General features: G+C 38.6%; 1 protein-coding gene and 1 pseudogene across 22 annotated transcripts in view; one reads left to right on the top strand and one right to left on the bottom strand.

The window, feature by feature from the left end:
* Positions 1 to 20,093, bottom strand: part of SCMH1 (Scm polycomb group protein homolog 1) — a 221,839-nt gene that overhangs the window by 66,904 nt on the left and 134,842 nt on the right. The window lies entirely within an intron of this gene.
* LOC134757487 (large ribosomal subunit protein uL23-like) lies at positions 8,627 to 9,134 on the top strand (annotated as a pseudogene).

The raw sequence follows: 20,093 nt of genomic DNA, 5'->3' as shown, positions 1-20,093 counted from the left end.
CCTGGCCTTAACTGATCCACCTGCCTCACTCTCCCAAAGTGCTGGGATTACAGGTGTGAGCCACCATGCCTGGCCAATATTGTCCTTTTTGCTAGTGATTCTCAAACTCTTTGGTGTCAAGACCGCTTTACACTCTTAAAATTTATGGAGGTCCACAAAGAGTTGTTATGTGTTGTATCTATCAACATTTATCATATTAGAAATTAAAACTTAGATACAATATGAATTTTAAGTTAACACAAACATGTTAACACCTTTTTATGAAATTATATTTTCCAAAACAATAAGTTTAGTGAAAAGAATATTATTGTATATTTTTGCAAATCTCTTCATGTCTGATCTAACAGAAGGCAGTTAGATGCTCATATCTGCTTCTGTATTCAATCTGTTGCCATACGTAATTTTTGGTTGAAGTTACAAAGAAACTCCAGACTCATGGGATATGTAGCTGGAAAAGGGAGGAGTACTGAAATAACCTTTTCAGGTAATTGTGGATATTCTCCTTTGATTCTAAACCAAAAAAAAAAAAGATAAATGCTTGAGGTGATTGATATCCCAATAACCCTGATTTAATCCTTACACACTGTATGCCTGTATCAAAATATCACATGTACCCCATAAATATGTATAACAATTACATACTTATAATTAAAAATAACAATTTTTTAAATTAAAAGTTAAAAAAATTAAAAAGCTCACTCTGAAACTCAGCAAGTGGTAGTTTCTTTAAAAATGTTAGTTGAAGGCCAGGCGCGGTGGCTCACGCCTGTAATCCCAGCACTTTGGGAGGCTGAGGCAGGTGGATCATGAGGTCAGGAGATCGAGACCATCTTGGCTAACACGGTGAAACCCCATCTCTACTAAAAATACAAAAAATTAGCCAGGCGCAGTGGCGGGTGCCTGTAGTCGCAGCTACTTGGGAGGCTGAGGCAGGAGAATGGCATGAACCTGGGAGGCGGAGCTTGCTGTGAGCCGAAATAGCACCACTGCACTCTGGCCTGGGCAAAAGAGCGAGACTCCGTGTCAAAAAAAAAAAAAATGTTAGTTGAGAGACACAACAAAAAAAGAGACTTTTAGACCAATATCCCTGATGAACATGGATGCAAAAATCCTCAATAAAATACTGGCAAACCGAATCCAGCAGCACATCAAAAAGCTTATACATCATGATCAAGCTGGCTTCATCCCTGGGATGCAAGGCTGGTTCAACATACGCAAATCAACAAACGTAATCCATCATATAAACAGAACTAAAGATAAAAACCACATGATTATCTCAATAGATGCAGAAAAGGCCTTTGACAAAATTCAATAGCATTTCATGCTAAAAACTCTCAATAAACTAGGTATTGATGGGATGTATCTCAAAATAATAAGAGCTATTTATGACAAACCCACAGCCAATATCATACTGAATGAGCAAAAACTGGAAGCATTCTCTTTGAAAACTGGCACAAGAAGGGAAGCCCTCTCTCACCACTCCTATTCAACATAGTGTTGGAAGTTCTGGCCAGGGCAATCAGGCAAGAGAAAGAAATAAAGGGTATTCAATTAGGAAGAGAGGAAGTCAAATTGTCCCTGTTTGCAGATGACATGATTGTATATTTAGAAAACCCCATCATCTCAGCCCAAAATCTCCTTAAGCTGATAAGCAACTTCAAGCAAAGTCTCAGGATACAAAATCACAAGCATTCCTATACACCAATAACAGACAAACAGAGAGCCAAATCATGAGTGAACTCCCAATCACAATTGCTTCAAAGAGAATAAAATACCTAGGAATCCAACTTACAAAGGATGTGAAGGACTTCTTCAAGGAGAACTACAAATCACTGCTCAATGAAATAAAAGAGGACACAAACATATGGAAGAACATTCCATGCTCATGGATAGGAAGAATCAATATCGTGAAAATGGCCATACTGCCCAAGGTAATTTATAGATTCAATGCCATCCCCATCAAGCTACCAATGACTTTCTTCACAGAATTGGAAAAAACTACTTTAAAGTTCATATGGAACCAAAAAAGAGCCTGCATCGCCAAGACAATCCTAAGCCAAAAGAATAAAGCTGGAGGCATCACGCTACCTGACTTCAAACGATACTACAAGGTTACAGTAACCAAAACAGCATGGTACTGGTACCAAAACAGAGATATAGACCAATGGAACAGAATAGAGCCCTCGGAAATAATACCACACATCTACAACCATCTGATCTTTGACAAACCTGACAAAAACAAGAAACAGGGAAAGGATTCCCTATTTAATAAATGGTGCTGGGAAAACTGGCTGGCCATATGTAGAAAGCTGAAACTGGATCCCTTCCTTACACCTTATACAAAAATTAACTCAAGATGGATTAAAGACTTAAATGTTAGACCTAAACCCATAAAAATCCTAGGAGAAATCCTAGGCAATACCATTCAGGACATAGGCATGGGCAAGGACTTCATGACTAAAACACCAAAAGCAATGGCAACAAAAGCCAAAATTGACAAATGGGATCTAATTAAACTAAAGAGCTTCTGCACAGCAAAAGAACTATCAGCAGAGTGAACAGGCAACCTACAGAATGGGAGAAAATTTTTGCAATCTACCCATCTGACAAAGGGCTAATATCCAGAATCTACAAAGAACTTAAACAAATTTACAAGAAAAAATCAAATAACCCCATCAAAAAGTGGGCAAAGGATATGAACAGACACTTCTCAAAAGAAGACATTTATGCAGCCAACAGACACATGAAAAATGCTCATCATCACTGGCCATCAGAGAAATGCAAATCAAAACCACAATGAGATACCATCTCACACCAGTTAGAATGGCGATCATTAAAAAGTCAGGAAATAACAGGTGCTGGAGAGGATGTGGAGAAATAGGAATGCTTTTACACTACTGGTGGGACTGTAAACTAGTTCAACCATTGTGGAAGACAGTGTGGCAATTCCTCAAGGATCTAGAACTAGAAATACCATTTGACCCAGCTATCCCATTACTGGGCATATACCCAAAGGATTATAAGTCATGCTGCTATAAAGACACACGCACACATATGTTTATTGCGGCACTATTCACAATAGCAAAGACTTGGAACCAACCCAAATGTCCATCAATGATAGACTGGATTAAGAAAATGTGGCACATATATACCATGGAATACTATGCAGCCATAAAAAAGGATGAGTTCATGTCCTTGGTAGGGACATGGATGAAGCTGGAAACCATCATTCTCAGCAAACTATCGCAAGGACAGAAAACTAAACACCGCGTGTTCTCACTCATAGGTGGGAATTCAACAATGAGATCACTTGGACACAGGGTGAGGAACATCACACACTGGGGCCTGTCATGGGGTGTGGCGAGGGGGGAGGGATAGCATTAGGAGATATACCTAATGTAAATGGCCAGTTAATGGGTGCAGCACACCAACATGGCACATGTATACATATGTAACAAACCTGCACATTGTGCACGTGTACCCTAGAACTTAAAGTATAATAATAAAAAAAAAAGTTAATCGAAATGTGAAAGTTGAAATAATACTAATAAACTTTTCATATTCTGTTAATATTAAAATCTTTTAGTCTATCTTGTACTTTGAATGAATTTGTAATCCATGCCTGATTTTGTAATATCATGCATTGGTCATTTGTAAAACACTGTTTCACTGAGTTATACAGATTTCCCAAATATCAGCATATTTTATTATTCAGTATCAAAAATACACATTAGTTGATATCACCACAATCTCATCAGAAAGGTTTTTAAGTACGGGGAAGCTGTCAAGATTATGGTGGCAGGCACAAGGTTTCCAAAATTCTAATTTTCATTTGAAAGCTTGAATTTTATCATTGCTAACAAATGCTATTAACTGTTTTCTCTAAAGTGACAGGCTCACTTAGTTCATCTTTGAGAAAATGTCTGCCTAACACCCAAATCTGAATAACGAGTTTGTCTTGTTAGTCATTCTTTCAAGTAAAAATGGAGTTTCATAAAAAAGTAGCTAGTTCAGCTGACAGCTCAATTATACAAGCGTTTTTTCTTCAGGCAACCACAGTACATCAGTACGCACCAGAATTGCACTAGTCATACTTCTCATTTCATCGCAAAGAATGTTAAGATATGTACTCAAAGGCTGGGATTTAATAAGCTTAATAAATTTTACTGCTTCATCAAGGACACTGTTAAGTGAACTTGGCTTATGCCCGAGTTGCTTTTTGGTTTTGTTTTGGTCCCCCTGCAACATGTGGCAATGAAGTATATCATTACTATTACTATAGTTGGTGCCTTGATTTGTGTCAAGGTGCCAGCAGTTTTACTTACCATTGCTTTTATACCATTCAACGCAAATATTAACCCAGTAAAAAAGGCAAGTAGAGTTAACATTATGAAAATGGTCTTGACCTTGAAGATGCTGTGAAAGGGTCTTGGGGATCCCAAGGATCCAAGGAGTACAGTTTGAGAATTGTTAAACTAAGCAAACTATTGCTTTGGTGCACTTCAACTTTCAACTCTCTTTACTAAGAAAGAATTTCTTTCTCCCTCTTAGTGGTAGATAAAAGAATTTTTTTAAAAAGAAAAAAAAGAGCCAGGCTTCGTGGCTCATGCCTGTAATCCCAGCACTTTGGGAGGCTGAGACTGGTAGATCACCTGAGGTCAGAAGTTTTGACCAGCCTGGCCAACATAATGAAACCCCGTCTCTACTAAAAATACAAAAATTAGCCGGACGTGGTAGCAGGTGCCTGTAATCCCAGCTACTCAGGTGGCTGAGGCAGGAGAATTGCTAGAACCCAGAAGGCGGAGGTTGCAGTGAGCTGAGATTGCACCATTGCACTCCAGCCTGCGGAGCAGAGTGAGACTCTGCCTCAAAAAAAAAAAAAAAATTCTTTTTCCTAGACAGCCATATCTCTGCTCAAATGATACCTTTCAGTGAAGCTTTCCCTCATCATCCTATATAAAACAATACCTCCAACCCATCACCCCCAAACCCCTGGCACTCTCTATTCTCCTCTTCTGCTTTACCTGTCTTTATTTTTTCTCCAGATAAATTATTGCTACCAGTTTACCTGTTTATGTCTCTCTCAACTAGAATACAACTTCTTAAGGACTATGTTGTTATGTCCACATCTTACAATTATGCTTTACACATGGTGGGTGCTCAATAAATGTTAGTTGAGTGAATAAATGTAACCCATACTCTAGCATTTGATTCTAGAATTCTGCTTCACTTTGACTGCTTTTTCAGTGGTTTATGTTTTATTTCCTTAGCAGACTACAAATTCTCAAAACAGAGGCTAACCTATATTCCATGTAGTCCCCAAAGCTTTGGGCCTTGGATATACTATGTGCAGTTTTTTTCCTAGGGAATATTTGCAGTCCCACAGTCACAATTCTGAGTAAAACCTATTCCCAAGTGACAGCACACGTATTGGGCAGTGAAAACTGGGAAAAAAATTAGACCTATTTCCTCTGGTTTGTAATAAGTTCTACTGTAGTTATGAATGTTGTAACTGGTATATGACAGTGCTGACCTCCTAGCTCCTGGGGTCTATGTTTTCTATATAAAAATATGCTGGAAGCAGGAAAATGTGCCATTCTGATGCTATATTCTGGTCGATTTTAAGCAGATGATTCTTGGTTGAACATGCGAATATATATATTTCAAATGAGCAGATTTGGCTCTGTGCAGCCAAGATTCTTAAAAATATTCTTTCTTTGACACCGTCTTGTATTTCTGGGAAACTAAGGATATGTTCCTTGGCGTTGAGAAAAATGCTTCAGTAAGTTTATCATATCATTATTAAAAAAGAAAATTTGGATCATTAAACTAGGGGAATAATTAAGCAAACAATTGCATATCCATTCAATCGACTCTTACATAATAACTTAAAATGATGGTTATAAAGATTGTATAACAACACAGAACAAGGTAGATGATATAATATTTAGTGAAAAACAGAATATGATAGCATACAGTAAAATATACAGTGTGATTAAACTGCATTTTAAAAAACTGTAAAAAATAAAAACCAGAATAGAATATACAAAATGTTAACAATAGCAAAAGAGGTTAGGAAGGTAGGAAGCTCAGGTTAACACTAGATTCAATAATACTAGCAATAATAGGAACAGACACTGAACTTTTATGACTTATTACAATTATTAACAGAATGATTTACCCAACATAGGGTCTTAGAATACTGAAAATTGGAAGCAACCTTATGTCATCTAGTTTAACCTTTTTAAAAAATAGATGGAGAAACTAAACATTATAGAGGAAAAATACTTGCTTAAGATCTCCCAGGAAATAAATAGCAAAGGTGGAGCTGGACATTTGAACATGGTGTGTGATTTTAAGGAAGTTACTTCATTTCTCTGCATTGTAGTTTCTTCATTTGTAAAATAGATAATAGTACTTACCTACAGATTATTGTCAAGATTACATGAAATAACAATTGAAGAGATCAATCTGGCACTGGCTACACAGTGAACGCTCAATAAACCTTAGCCTTGTTCTCATCTGACTGTAGTGAACTTTCTGCTACTATGTTGCTATGTGGGAGGTGAAGAGCAGGGTAGATTGGAGAGGAAAAGAAAGAAAACACTCATCAGGCAACTACGGCAAAATGATACTCTTGACCCTAATTGTTCTGGGACCCTGAAACTCTGCTCCTGTAGAGGATACAGTCAAAGGGAATCCTGTTCTATGGCCACAGTGGACCAACATGAGACTACACAAAGTGCAGACAGGCTAGTATCTTTCTCTTTCTCCTTTCCCTACCTTTTTTCTCATTCTTCTCATGCTAATAATTAGTATGAAACAATCCTAATGCTTACCACTTCACAGGCAGTAACTGGGCTATTAGCTGGGACCAGCTGCTAAAGGGATTACACACATTAGCAGCAATTTCCAGTCTTTCAAACTAGTTCAAAGAACATGCTAGTTTTTAATCACTCTGGGGCCCTTCAGTTCTGCTCCAGTTTTGGCAATGTGCAATATGTCTAAGTATACAAAAGGGCAAAAATACTTTATCTAAAATAATAAATGGATAATTAGTTTAGTGTTCTTGAAGTAAAATGTATATCTAGAAATCAAGTTAGTTTGTCAGATACTGGCTCAGAGTATTGGCCTTTAAGGTTAGGAGAAATTGTATCTTTTACTGGAAACTCATCTGGACAACTAGTCTTCTTAATTTGCAACTCTGCTGACTGATGTCAGACTTAGCTTTCTGGTTGTTCATGTTTAGATCTAGCGTATTCTGCTAATGACACGGTCTACCTCCAACTCAGCATTTATTCTTTTTGCTTAGTTTGGCATCAAGTCCATGGTTTCCCTAGCATTTGATCTTAGTCTGCTTCTAGTTTTAGGATCCTCTAGTACTGAAAGCTTAAAGGAATGTGGCTCAAAAAAGAATGTCTTTTCCAGAGAAACTGTCTCCTGAATGTCTCAAATTCATTTCTTTTCTTTTTTAGAAACAGGGTGTCACTCTGTCACCCAGGCTGGAGTGCAGTGGCACGATCATAGTTCACTGTAGCCTCAAACTCCTGGGCTCAAGCAATCCTCCTGCCTCAGTCTCCCAAGTAGTTGGGACTACAGGCATGTGCCACCACAGCCAGCTAATCAAATTCATTTTTTCCACTCCAATACCACTGCCTCAACTTTAATACACATCCTCAAAATCCCTTGTCTTAATCACTGAAATGGTGAACTAACCAGTCTCTCTCCCTCTAACTTATTCTAACCCATCATTACCTCTATTCCTTATCTAACAGGTCATAAAGATCTGTCTAAAACACAAATGTGATCATGTCACTCCTTTGGTTAAAATTCTTCAATAGTCTCTTTGTAATATTTTCTGTGTAAATTCAGAATAAGCTGTGCTATTCTTTCACCTTGTCTGATTTCAGTTTCTTGACATAGTCTCTGTGCTTAAGTTTTTGGAACGATTCTTTTTCTTAGCTGGTGCCTTGCATGCTTGCCCCCTGGAATTAATTGCCTCTCGAACTGGTTATCAACTCTAAACATCCTTCAGCAAATGACACAAATCCCAATAAGTTCTATCCAGTCTTCCCTCTTTTTCACTTACTCAATCTCTATTAGTATTATTTTGAGCTTTATATATTATATATTTCTGGGTAACTCTTAAATATTTCATTCTATTTTGACAACTATTTCACAAGCACCTGCTTCTGTAATACACATAAACTGAAAATTTTAAATACTACTTATGAAAGACTCACCTTATTATCATACAAACAACATATATCATTTGGTAACTAATTCAAGTAAAACTTGAGAAAGTGACCTTTTACCAGGCTTCAATTTCCTTATTCACAAAATAACAGCATTAAAATAGAAAATAACTCACATTTTTTGAATGCTTAATATGTGCCAGGTGTTCTAATATGTAAATTCTTAACTCCTTACAACAACCCTGTGAGTAGGTACTGTTACTGCCTCAATTTATAGATGAAGAAACAAAGACTAATGGAAGTTAAATAATTTGCTAAGGGAGGTTAAGTGAAGTGACAGTAAATTGCTAAAAAGGTCCTTTCACTTTGAAAATTCTGTGAGAATTTTATGGTTCTGAAAAAATATACAGATGTAGCTCTTTTTTCACAAGATGGCACTGAAGACAAAGAAGGAAGCTCCTGTCCCTCCCAAAGCCAAAGCCAAAGCCAAAGCCAAAGCAAGGCCTTTGAGGGCCAAGAAGACAGTACCGAAAAGTGACCACAGGCACTCCCTCCCTCCCCCCTCCTCCCCCCAACCCCCACCCCCCGCCAGCCCACAAATGTACATGTCACCAACCTGGCAGCCCAAGACACTACAGCTCTGGAGGCAGCCCAAATATCCTTGGAAGGGCACCCACAGGAGAAAGAAATAAGCGTGACCACTATGCCATTATTAAGTCCCTCCTGACCACTGGGTCAGCCATGAAGAAGATAGAAGACAACAACACACTTGTGGATGTCAAAATCAACAAGTACCAGATCAAACAGGTTGTAAAGAAGCTCTATGACACTGATGTGGTCAACACCCTGATCAGGCCTGAGGGAGAGAAGAAGGCAGATGTTTGACTGGCTCCTGATTATGATGCTCTGGATGTTGCCAACAAAACTGGGATTATCTAAACTGAGTCCAGCTGGCTAATTCTAAATGTATATATTTTCACCATAAAAATATAGCAAATCTAAACAGGATGCAGAATAAAATCAGATCAGCAACAGTTCTTTCTATCTTATTTACATTAGTGCTTTGAAGGATCTCTCTTCCACTCCTAATCCTTCTCATTCTACTCCCAACACACATTTCAAATGCATCCAAACTACCAGCTGCTGGTTTAAAAAAGGGCCCTGGAATTTCCTGTAGGTCTCACTATGCATTTCCAAAATCACAGATGGAAACCTATCATATGAGACTTACACTTCATAATTCTCAAAGTACTTTAACATTCATTAATTTACTCCATATTCACAATTATCTCAGCCTTATTTACCTAACGGTTATCTCTAAACCTCCTTTGAGGCATAGAGAAGTGAAGTGTGGTATGAGAGAAAGAACACTGACTTTGAAGTCAGAAACCCATGGAATTAGATTCAAGTCCTTGCAAATAACCTCTTTAAGTTATGGGTTATTATGAAGTTTAGCTGAGATAAAGTTTGAGAATGTGGATATGAGTACTGTGTCTGACATGACCTAGGGACTCCATAAATCTTAGTTTCTTATTCTTCCCCTCAACCTTTCTGAGCCCGTTTCCTTATGTAAAATAAGGGCGAATACTATAAATCCCACTGGAGGTTTGTGAAGTTTACTCAGATAATGTATCAAAGTGTCTTTAGGACCTTGTATGGGCTTGCTAAATGTTAACTTCCTTTCTTCTTAAGATGATGCTCAGTAAACATGCTCTAAACAACATTAGAAAAGGTGATTAGTTTAATCTAGTACTAAACAGGAGAAAAACAAAAGTTTAAACATATTTTTATGGTCTAGCCTGGTGACCTACACTCTTTTCCATGGAAAGCTCAAAGTAAGACTGTGTCTATAGGTATACTCTGATTATTGATTATATATAAATGAGTGAATTCAGCTCTAAGGTAGGCTTCTATGTTTTTAGACAGCAAACACTGTATTTCCCTATTGATTTGAGTGAAGAAAAGTTATCACAAGATAAAGAAGAGGAAGTATCTGATGAAAACTTTTACTAAGGAGAATACTAAGTTTATCAAAACCCGGGTATGGTGATAAAAGAGAATTGTAAAAGCACTTTCCACTTAGCCTGGGCAACATAGTGAGATCTCATCTCTAACAACAACAAAAAAGGTACTTTCCAAGTCTTATAAATTACCATTTCTACCCCCTAGGCAGCAAAAAAAAATTAACTACCAGAAAATCCCCTCATCTAGCATGGCCATTATGTCTCGAAGTTTGGTTCAACTTGCGCTGAGACTAGACAAGGAGTAACGTAAAGCATCTACCATGACCATTACAGAATATAAAAATATAAAAACACAATCCCTTATCTTTAACATGTGAGGTCATAGGATAGCCTTTTCTTTTTCTTTTTTTTTTTTTTTTGAGACGGAGTCTCACTCTATTGCCCAGGCTGGAGTGCAGTGGCATGATCTCGGCTCACTGCAACCTCTGCCTCCTGGGTTCAAGTTATTCTTCTGCTTCAGCCTCCCAAGTAGCTGGGACTACAGGCACCTGCCACCATGCCCGGCTCATTTTTGTATTTTTAGTACAGACAGGGTTTCACCATATTGGTCAGGCTGGTCTCGAACTCCTGACCCCGTGATCCGCCTGCCTTGGCCTCCCAAAGTGCTGGGGTTACAAGCGTGACCCACTGCACCCAGCCAGTATAGTCCTTTTTAAAGGGAAATCAGAATGCCTCTCCATTTCACACTAATGAGGCTGTCCCTGCAGTCTAGAGTTTATTCTAGGCATAGCATTTTAAACTTAAATGGATCAAGAAAAGAAAACTCTAAAGTCAAAGCTGAACCTGGGGTTGGGGAGGCAGGGAGAAAAAAAAAAGAAGAGAGCTCAAGATGATGAGGGGCTTAGAAACTATACAATCTCAAAAATAGCGGGGAAAAAAAGACCTAGGGAAACAAGAGTATGTGAAAAGGTTTCGGATGAAACAAAAACCAAATTGGAGCCAATGGATAGATACTAGGGAAAGCATATTTCAGCTTAAAGTAAAAAACAGTATTTTTAGACATTTGAGCTATCACAAATTAAAAGTGCTCCTTTGGGAGGTTATAATCTCTGTCTGTGGGAGCATTTAAGTAACAGCAAATAAGCATTTATAGGGATGGTTTCAAGATGAGTCTTAAGTTAGGTGGGAGGTTGAATTTGATTTCCTCTAGCCCCAGCACTCTAAGACTCTATGACTTTTTACTTTCCTCACATCTCACATTTAATAGTAGGGCAAATAACTGATTCCTAACCAATGTAACTTTTAGATGGGAGAGAAATGGTAAAGAGTAACTCTGAAGTCTGTATTTATTGATAAGATGTAAAGCTCATTCTGGTGGATATACATATTTTTTCAAAATTTTTAATTTTCATTTGAAACCTTAAATTTATAATTCACAGAAAATGCTTATAGGTTGCCTTCCTTGAAGTGATCAGATCATTTCATTTTGGAGAAAATGTCTGCTAAATATCCAAGTCCGCTGTTTTTTTCAAGCAAAGATAATATTCCATGAAAGAAGTAGCTAGTTGAGCTTATAACTCAAACAATTACACAAATGCTTTTTCCTGAGTCAACTATCATACTTGGATATTTTAAAAATGAAGACACTGGACTCACAGAATTTAAAAGACTTGCCAAAGGCCACATAGCTAAAGCTAGGAGTTGAACCTAGATCTTTTGGTCTCCAAAGTCTGTATTCTTTCCACTATGTTACTCTGAAACCAATGAATAAAACAAGAGTGTATACCTGAATAAAAGAGAGAAGATAAAGAACTAAACATGCCTAGTTATAATAATGAAGGACACTAGGCCTCTGCTGCCTTCTAGGTTTTTCTAAATAATCCTTATGAGTCTTAGCTGCCCAAAAGAATTTATCATCAGATTTCTCTTCTCTATAGCAACAACAGAGCATAGGGAATTGGGAATAAATTAATAAAATGTAAAATAGGCTATTGTGCGTGCACACGCATGTGTGTGTGTGTGTGTCTACACGGCATAGGAGAGCATGAACAATGGAAAAGAAAAAAAGAGCTGGGGAAAATCCATTTGATTTATCAGTTTCCTGGACTGGAATCTTATTTTTCATTCACAGTAGTGTATCACTGGCTTTGGTATAGTAATTTAGAGGATATGTTTTTTATTAGCTTTGCTCAACTTGGCTGGGTTCAGCTATGTGCTGCCAGCTGGGCTGATGCCAAGGCTGAAACTCCAGTCTTCTAAATTCCAGTTCACTTAAACAGCATGGGTTGCCTCCTGCTCCGATCCAGCTCAGTTAACACTTTTGGTACTCCATATCCAGCTCCTTTTTTCTCTCCTGACTCATTCCTACAACATGGATAGAGGACCTCTGCAACTACAAAGACATGTCACATTTTCCTAGGGACTTCAGGCTGATAAACCTGCAGAGAGTGGGGGAAAACAGATAACTAAAATCATGCATGATAGGACCACAAACTTCAAAAGCCTCATATTACTGAAACTAAAAGGTGCAACTGACCTTAGTTTTCTAGGGCAGTAGGTAAGATGATTCAGGAGCAGTTTCGGCAAGTGGAGGGCTATATTTTCTTAGAAGATGGTCTGCTAATGGCTAGTCAAGCTTAGGCCACTCAGAAAGGTGGCATGAAAGCACATGGTGAGAAAGCACCTGCTAGTCAGCCACACAGTCAAAAACATTCCAGCTTTCCTTAGCACAAGACAATAAATTTTAACAGCTTACAACCACAATCCTGCCTTCTTGCCATATCACCTTCAGAACCTCTCTTTTTTCTTTGCTTGGTTTGAGTTTGCCAGGTTTTTCTCATCTTCTTAACATATATGAATGTTTATGTTTTGTTTTTTTTCTAGTAAGTCATTATTGAGATTCAGAAATTCTCATTTATAACTGTAATAGTTCCTCAAAAATAATCTAGGGAATCAAGGGAAGAATTTTTTTTTTTTTTTAAGACAGAGTCTCACTCTGTCACCCAGGTTGGAGTGCAGTGGCATGATCTCGGCTCACTGAAACCTCCACCTCCCAGGTTCAAGCGATTCTCCTGTCTCAGTCTCTTAAGTTGCTATGATTACAGGCATGAGCCACCACTCCTGGCTAAATTTTTTTTATTTTTTTATTTTTAGTAGAGATGGAGTTTCACCATGTTGGCCAGGCTGGTCTCAAACTCCTGACCTCCAGTGATCCATTCGCCTTGGCCTCCCAAAGTGCTGGGATTATAGGCATGAGCCACTGCACCCGGCCCAAGGGAAGAAACTTAGTAACACAATTTATCACTGGTTTTCAGTAAGATTTTCCTGAAAATCACCAACACTTATTTAAAATTGGGGATTTTGTAAATTGATATGTATTGATGCTGGCACAGTGGGTGTTACAATAAAAGCTTGCCAAAAAAACGCTATATGGGTTCTATGTATTCCCAAGAAAACAGTAAATGTGGTCAAATTTATGAACTGCATAAATCATATCTCACTATTTCAAACAGCTTGAGAGATGCCAATTGTTTCATTATACATGTCGAAAACTGCTACCATTCTCAGGCATCTGGAGTTTATGAGGGCAAGAGAGAGAGCGAATGGGCAGAGTCAAGGGGCAGCTTAAGGATTCTGGAAGAGACATATGGAATGGGAGTTTTTTTTTCTGGTCCCTTGGGCAGACCTAATTACAATCAGTGGGAGAACCCAGATTCTCTGCTTCATAATTTACTGCCACCCATCTCGCTTCCCGATTTTCCTATTTCTATTTGTGTACCACAAGCATATAATCAAGAAAAAATCAGTTATGAGAGTACTGGTTCACTGTACAAGCCTCATCTCATATTTATTTTTTCCTGACCAAAATAGAGCACTTTCCTGGCTCTGCGTGCAGTTCCCTTTTCTTGGGAGGCCTGGGGATCTTGATTCAGATGCAACTAATACACAGTGGGCATCTACTACGTGCTACATGGTGCTATGCATTTGCCACCAATTTTCTCATTTCAATCATTCAATCACTGGAGGCAGACACTTGTCTATAACCTCCAGTGAACCTAGCACTGCTAACATGAGCCTGTAACTGTGGATAGATAGGTGAATAAAGGACGGATTTACCAGATGTGATGAGATCACAAGGCCAAAGCTGAAATAAGGACAGAGACTATATGCGTACGTGTGTTTATGGAAGGAGGAAATGGTATATAAATAGGGGCAAGGTCTGGACACAATATATCTGAGAGGGTTAAAGGGAAAATAGTACCTGAGTTGCTATTCTCATTAAAGGCACCAAAAAGTTAGCTTTGATTTGCAATCTTTCAACACAAATAAATGATAAATGTTTGTGGTGACAGATATCCCAATGACCCTGATTTGATCATTAAGCATTGTATGTATGTATCAAAATATCACGGGTACCCCATCAAAATGTACAATTATTACATATCAATAAAAACAAACAAAAAAGAATTTGCCTCACTTATTAACCAACATGCTCATATCTTTTCTGACAGTGAACTACTGAACTAGTGGCTAGTGAACACACCTTCTCAGGAGACAAGAAGGGTATATTAGCTGCCAACCCTGTAGAGACCACACCCTCTTGGTTGTTGTGGCTTCTTAGAAAAAAAAGTTGGGTGGAAGGGCAGGGGGTGGTCCAGGTGTAGAGGTGTACATGTGTTTAGTAACTGAGAGGTGAGTGAATATGGGCTCTGGAAACAAATCTTAGTGCCCTGTGCCACTCTTACTTTTGGCCATTAGGTTTCCAAAATTTAAAAACCGTAACATTAGTTTAAATAGCTTTTTTTTTTTTTTTTTTTTTTTTTTTTTTGAGATGGAGTTTCACTCTTGTTGCCCAGGCTGGAGTGCAGTGGCACAATCTCGGCTCACTATAACCTCTGCCTCCTGAGTTCAAGTGATTCTCCCGCTTCAACATCCGAAGTAGCTGGGATTACAGGTGCCCACCACCATGCTCAGCTAATTTTTTTTTTTTTTTGTATTTCTGTAGAGACAGGGTTTCACCATGTTGGCCAAGCTGGTCTTGAACTCTGGTCCTCAGGTGATCCACCTGTCTCAGCCTCCCAAAGTGCTGGGATTACAGGCATGAGCCACTGTGCCTGGCCTTAAATAGCTTTTAATAATCTGTCAAATTTGTCATAGATGTGAGTAGTATTCTTATTTTTTGTAATTAAGTGAATATCTGAATAACGGCTTTAGATGAGGATAAATAGAAAAGGAATCAGAAAATATAGTATAACCTATTTCAGTTAACAGATATTACTGAATAAATGGCATGTTCCAAGTGGTGGGGACATAAAGAGGCAGTTAATAAATTCATTCCATTTAACATGGACTCCAGGTAGAAAAGAATCCCAACTTCCTAGACATGACAGAAAGAAGAATTTTAGCTCCTCATAAATACTTATACTGAAAATTTGGCATTATTTTACATGGTACAGGGCTTGTTTGTTAAATAAATAAAATAGTCACAATAGGTGATACACTTTAAGAACTTGCATTTTGTCTTCTTTATTCAAAGAACATGCCCCCCACTCCATCTTATCCTCACCACCATGTTACTGCTTCAATTTTCTCTCTCACCTGGAATATTATAACAGCTTGTTAACTGGCATCCCTGACTCCAGCATCTGAATCCGTCCTTTCATTGTTGCCAAAATGGTCCTTCTAAAACACACATCTGAGCTGTAACTCTACTACTTAAAAGCCCATTTGATAGTTTTTTTTTTTTTTTTTTTTTGCGACAGAGTCTTGCTCTGTCACTCAGGCTGGAGTGCAGTGGCACGATCTTGCCTCACTGCAACCTCTACCTCCTGGGTTCAAGCGATTCTCCTGCCTCAGCCTCCCTAGTAGCTGGGATTACAGGCGCACGCCACCATGCCCAGCTAATTTTTGTATTTTTAGTAGAGACAGGGTTTCGCCAACTTGGCCAGGCTGGTCTCGAACTCCTGATCTCAGGTGATCTGCCCGCCTCGGCCTCCCAAAGTGCTGGGATTACAGGCGTGAGCCACTGCGCCTAGCCTAGGATTACAATTTAATTAACTCTTTCTGCCCTAGAATCCCAAAGTGATTGTGGCATAATTTCCTATGTGGTTTTACAACAAAAAGAGAACATTCTTTAAGTATGGGAAGCACTTTCCAAATAAAAGAAGGAAAAGATATTCTGAAAGTTTTGTTTTTAAGCATCAAATTATTACCCTCCAGACCAGGGTAAGAATCCTGTACGTGAGCCACGATGTTGAGTCCGATTTTGAAATTTTTGCTTTGTACAAAGAAACCTGTCGCAGGTAGAAAGGGTAGACTGAGAGGGTAAAGGAGGCCTGGCTGACCATGTACTCTAACAGGTATGCTAAAGTGCAGCACCTCTACTAGATTCTCATATTTGGATTAGCATGTAGACAGCAGACAGATCCAGTTTAACAACATATGAAGTCACAAGAGACGAATGTACTAATCCAGAATAGCAATATATTACTTTATAATAAAAATATAAAGTAGCTTGGGTCTCATGTTCTCTTGCTGCTATCAATCCACATAGGGAGCTAAGGTATAATCTGAAACTGGCTTTCCCAGCCTGAAATCAGAGCAAGGGGAAGTCAAGTGGATTATCATGATGGCTAAAGGTATGATTAGCATCATAGTCATGCCATATGTACTGAATTCTTCATTTTGCTTTTTACATTTAAAAAGTAAAGCATGTATCTGTTTCAGTTTTATTTTAAGTCACAAAAAATAAGCTAAAAGTAAAAAGCTTCTGCCTTTTATAACCAAGTACTCTGGATTAGTTGGACGCTTGGTAGTTACTACCCATTAGAGTTGGCTTGGCCACAGGAGTTTAGCAACTAAAAGGGATATTACTTGGCTTAGAAAAGGAGAAAAAGAGAGGCAGCAGACAGCTGGCACACAGGAATTACTTCAAAAAGGCAGAGATAGGTGATAGGTGAGCTGATGAATCTAAAATCATGTAGGAGACACAGGCACAGGAGTCACCTGCTACCTATTCCCAAGATCATTAAACTATATAGTATTACGGAGGTAAAAGTGCCCACTAGGGATCATGTAGTTCAGCCTCTCACATGTAAGAATGACTTGCTCAATGACGTAATCAAGTTTGTGGCCTGGCTCGGACTAGAACCCAGTTCAGTGCTCTGATATTACACCATACTGCTTCTTTCCTATTTTTTATCAGGATTTGGAAGCCAAAATCCAGGGTCTCAAATGAAGCTCTGAAGAAGGGCCAAAGGAGAATGGGAAGAGTATCAGGGAGACAAGTGTGAAAACAATATGCCTCAGTGATATATTGGTCCTGACAGGTGGCTCTACTAAAAGATCTCCATGGTTTCACTCTCTAGACTCAGATATCAACAAAGCCAAGTCATTTAATTATCTGAGCTTCAGTTTTCTCATAAATAAAATGTATCTGAAAATAATTATACCTTGTTCAGAGTTACCAGAAGATAAAATGAAAATCTGTGTGTAAAGGAACATTAAATAAATATTGGTTTTTCCTATTTGTCATGAGCAGGAAACATTATCTTACTCTGAATTTTTAACATATGCATACTAATGACCAGAAGGTAGGAAAGGAGGAGGAAATAGTATGATTAGAAAGAGAACAAGCTTACACACAGAGAACAACTTGTTTTGTGAAATGAATTGAGTAACCACATTTTTTCCACATTGCATCACTTGCTCCTTAGCCAGGACATGGAGACTGCTGGTCAAACTTCTGCTGTTATAGAAAGCACTTTTGTAGGACTTACTGAGGGTGTAAAGTGTGGGAGGAGACAGTTGTTAGAGGGAACAACCTAACTGCTGGAATGATGACTGAAGCACCTGGTCTGGAAATGTCACCTGGAAGGTCTCTCTCTACCTTCTGAGCCTGGTCCTCTGACCATCTTCTGTTGAAAATCTAAGGACTCCAGAGACACACAGAAGAGAGGAAAACAGTCAGCAAACTTCTCTGGAAGCATCAGCCACAGAGTGAGTCATATTTCTTATCAGCAAGGTTTGCAGCCAAAAAGGAATGCATATCCAGCAACCTGGACACAAAGACCGTCAGCTCTGTTGGCTCTGGAGAACTGCCTAACTGCTCTAGATTTATCAGTCAAAAGAACAGTGAATTCCCTAGGCATGAAAATGAGAAAATCAACCTATTAACTGAATAAAGCCCAGAGCACCAAGGCTTATCCTGTTTTAGCCTCAAGTAACAAAAATGACTCTGCTATCAGTTCCAAGGTACCTCTCTTCTTGCTGCTTCCACAGAGCTATTACCTCACAGTGCTTCCTCACAATGCATTTACCATACTGACCCCAGGGTACTTGTTTCTTGCATCACAGAGAGGAGTGGCACTTTCCTGAGCCAAGAAGTGGGTTGTTTCCCTTTCATTCTGCCCGAGGATCTCTCCACCTCAGTGCAACTATCCTAATCCAAGCAACCTCATTTCTTCCTTGTCCACAATTACCACTGTACAACTCATTCTCCACAGAGCAGCTCAAGTAATTTTTTTTAGATAATAGTTTTATTGACATAAGTTACATACCACAAATTCACCCTACATTTGTGTTTTCTAAGATATTCAGAGTTGTGCAAACATCATCCCTAATTTTAAAACATTTTCATTATCCTCAAAAGAAACCCCAATAGCAGTCATTTCCCATTTTCCCTCCCCTAGTCACTGGCAACCACGAATCTACTTCTGTCTATGTATATTTGCCAATTCTGGACATTTCATATAAATGTAATCATCAATGATTATCTTTTGTGACTGGCTTTTTCATTTAGCATAATGTTATTAAGATGCATCTATACTGTAGCATGTATTAGTACTTTATTCCTTTTTTATTGCCAATTAGTATTTTGTCCTCTAGCTATACCACATTTTATTTATCCATTTATCAGATGATGAACATTTGGGTTGTTTTATCTTTTTGGCTACTATAAATAATGCTGCCATGAATGTTCATTATGTGTTTTTGTGTGAACATATGTTTCTATTCTTTTGGGTATATATCTATGAGTGGACTTACTGGGTCACATGGTAACTCTTTAACATTTTGAGTAACATCCAAACTGTTTTCTAAAGTGGTTGCAGCATTTTCCAATCTCACCAGCAATGATCGAGAATTCCAGTTTTTCCACATCCTCAGCAACATTTGTTATTATCCGTCTTTTGCTTATAGCTGTATCCATCGGTGTGAAGTTGTATTTCACTGTGGCTTTGATTTGCATTTCCCTAATGATGAATGATATTGAGCATCTTAAGTGCTTATTGGCTATCTGTGTATGTTATCTGGAGAAATACCTATCCAAATCCTTTGCTTATTTTTAAATTGGGTTGTCTTTTTTTATTATTGAGTTATAAGTGTTCTTTTATATTCTGGATACAAGTCCAAGTGATTTTTTAAAAGTAAATCAAACCTTGTCACTTCCCTGGCTTAGTACCTTCTAATGGTTCCCTAATATGTTTAGAATAAAATCCAATATTCCCACTCTGGTTTACAAGGTCCTACATGATTTGGCACCTGCCCACTTCTCCAACATCATCTTGTACTGCTTGTTTTTGTTTGAGACAGAGTCTCGCTCTGTCGCCCAGGCTGCAGTGTATTGGTGCGATCTTGGCTCACTGCAACCTCTGCCTCTCAGGTTCAAGCAATTCTCCTCCCTCAGCCTCCTGAGTAGCTGAGATTACAGGCGCGTTACCACCATGCCTTGCTAATTTTTGTATTTTTAGTAGAGATGGGGCTTCACCATGTTGGCCAGGGTGGTCTCAAACTCCTGAGCTCAGGTGATCTGCCTGCCTTGGCCTCCCAAAGTGCTGGGATTACAGATGTGAGCCACTGCACCCAGCCCCTTGTACCACTTTCCTGCTCAGGCAATGCATTCTAGTCACAGCAGTCTGCTTTCTGCCCTTGGAAC

The sequence above is a fragment of the Gorilla gorilla genome, chromosome 1 (assembly GCF_029281585.2).
Source record: "Gorilla gorilla gorilla isolate KB3781 chromosome 1, NHGRI_mGorGor1-v2.1_pri, whole genome shotgun sequence".
In the NCBI taxonomy this organism is placed as follows: domain Eukaryota; kingdom Metazoa; phylum Chordata; class Mammalia; order Primates; family Hominidae; genus Gorilla; species Gorilla gorilla.
Note: the sequence above shows the minus strand (reverse complement) of the source record. Positions and strands in the feature narration are given on the sequence as shown.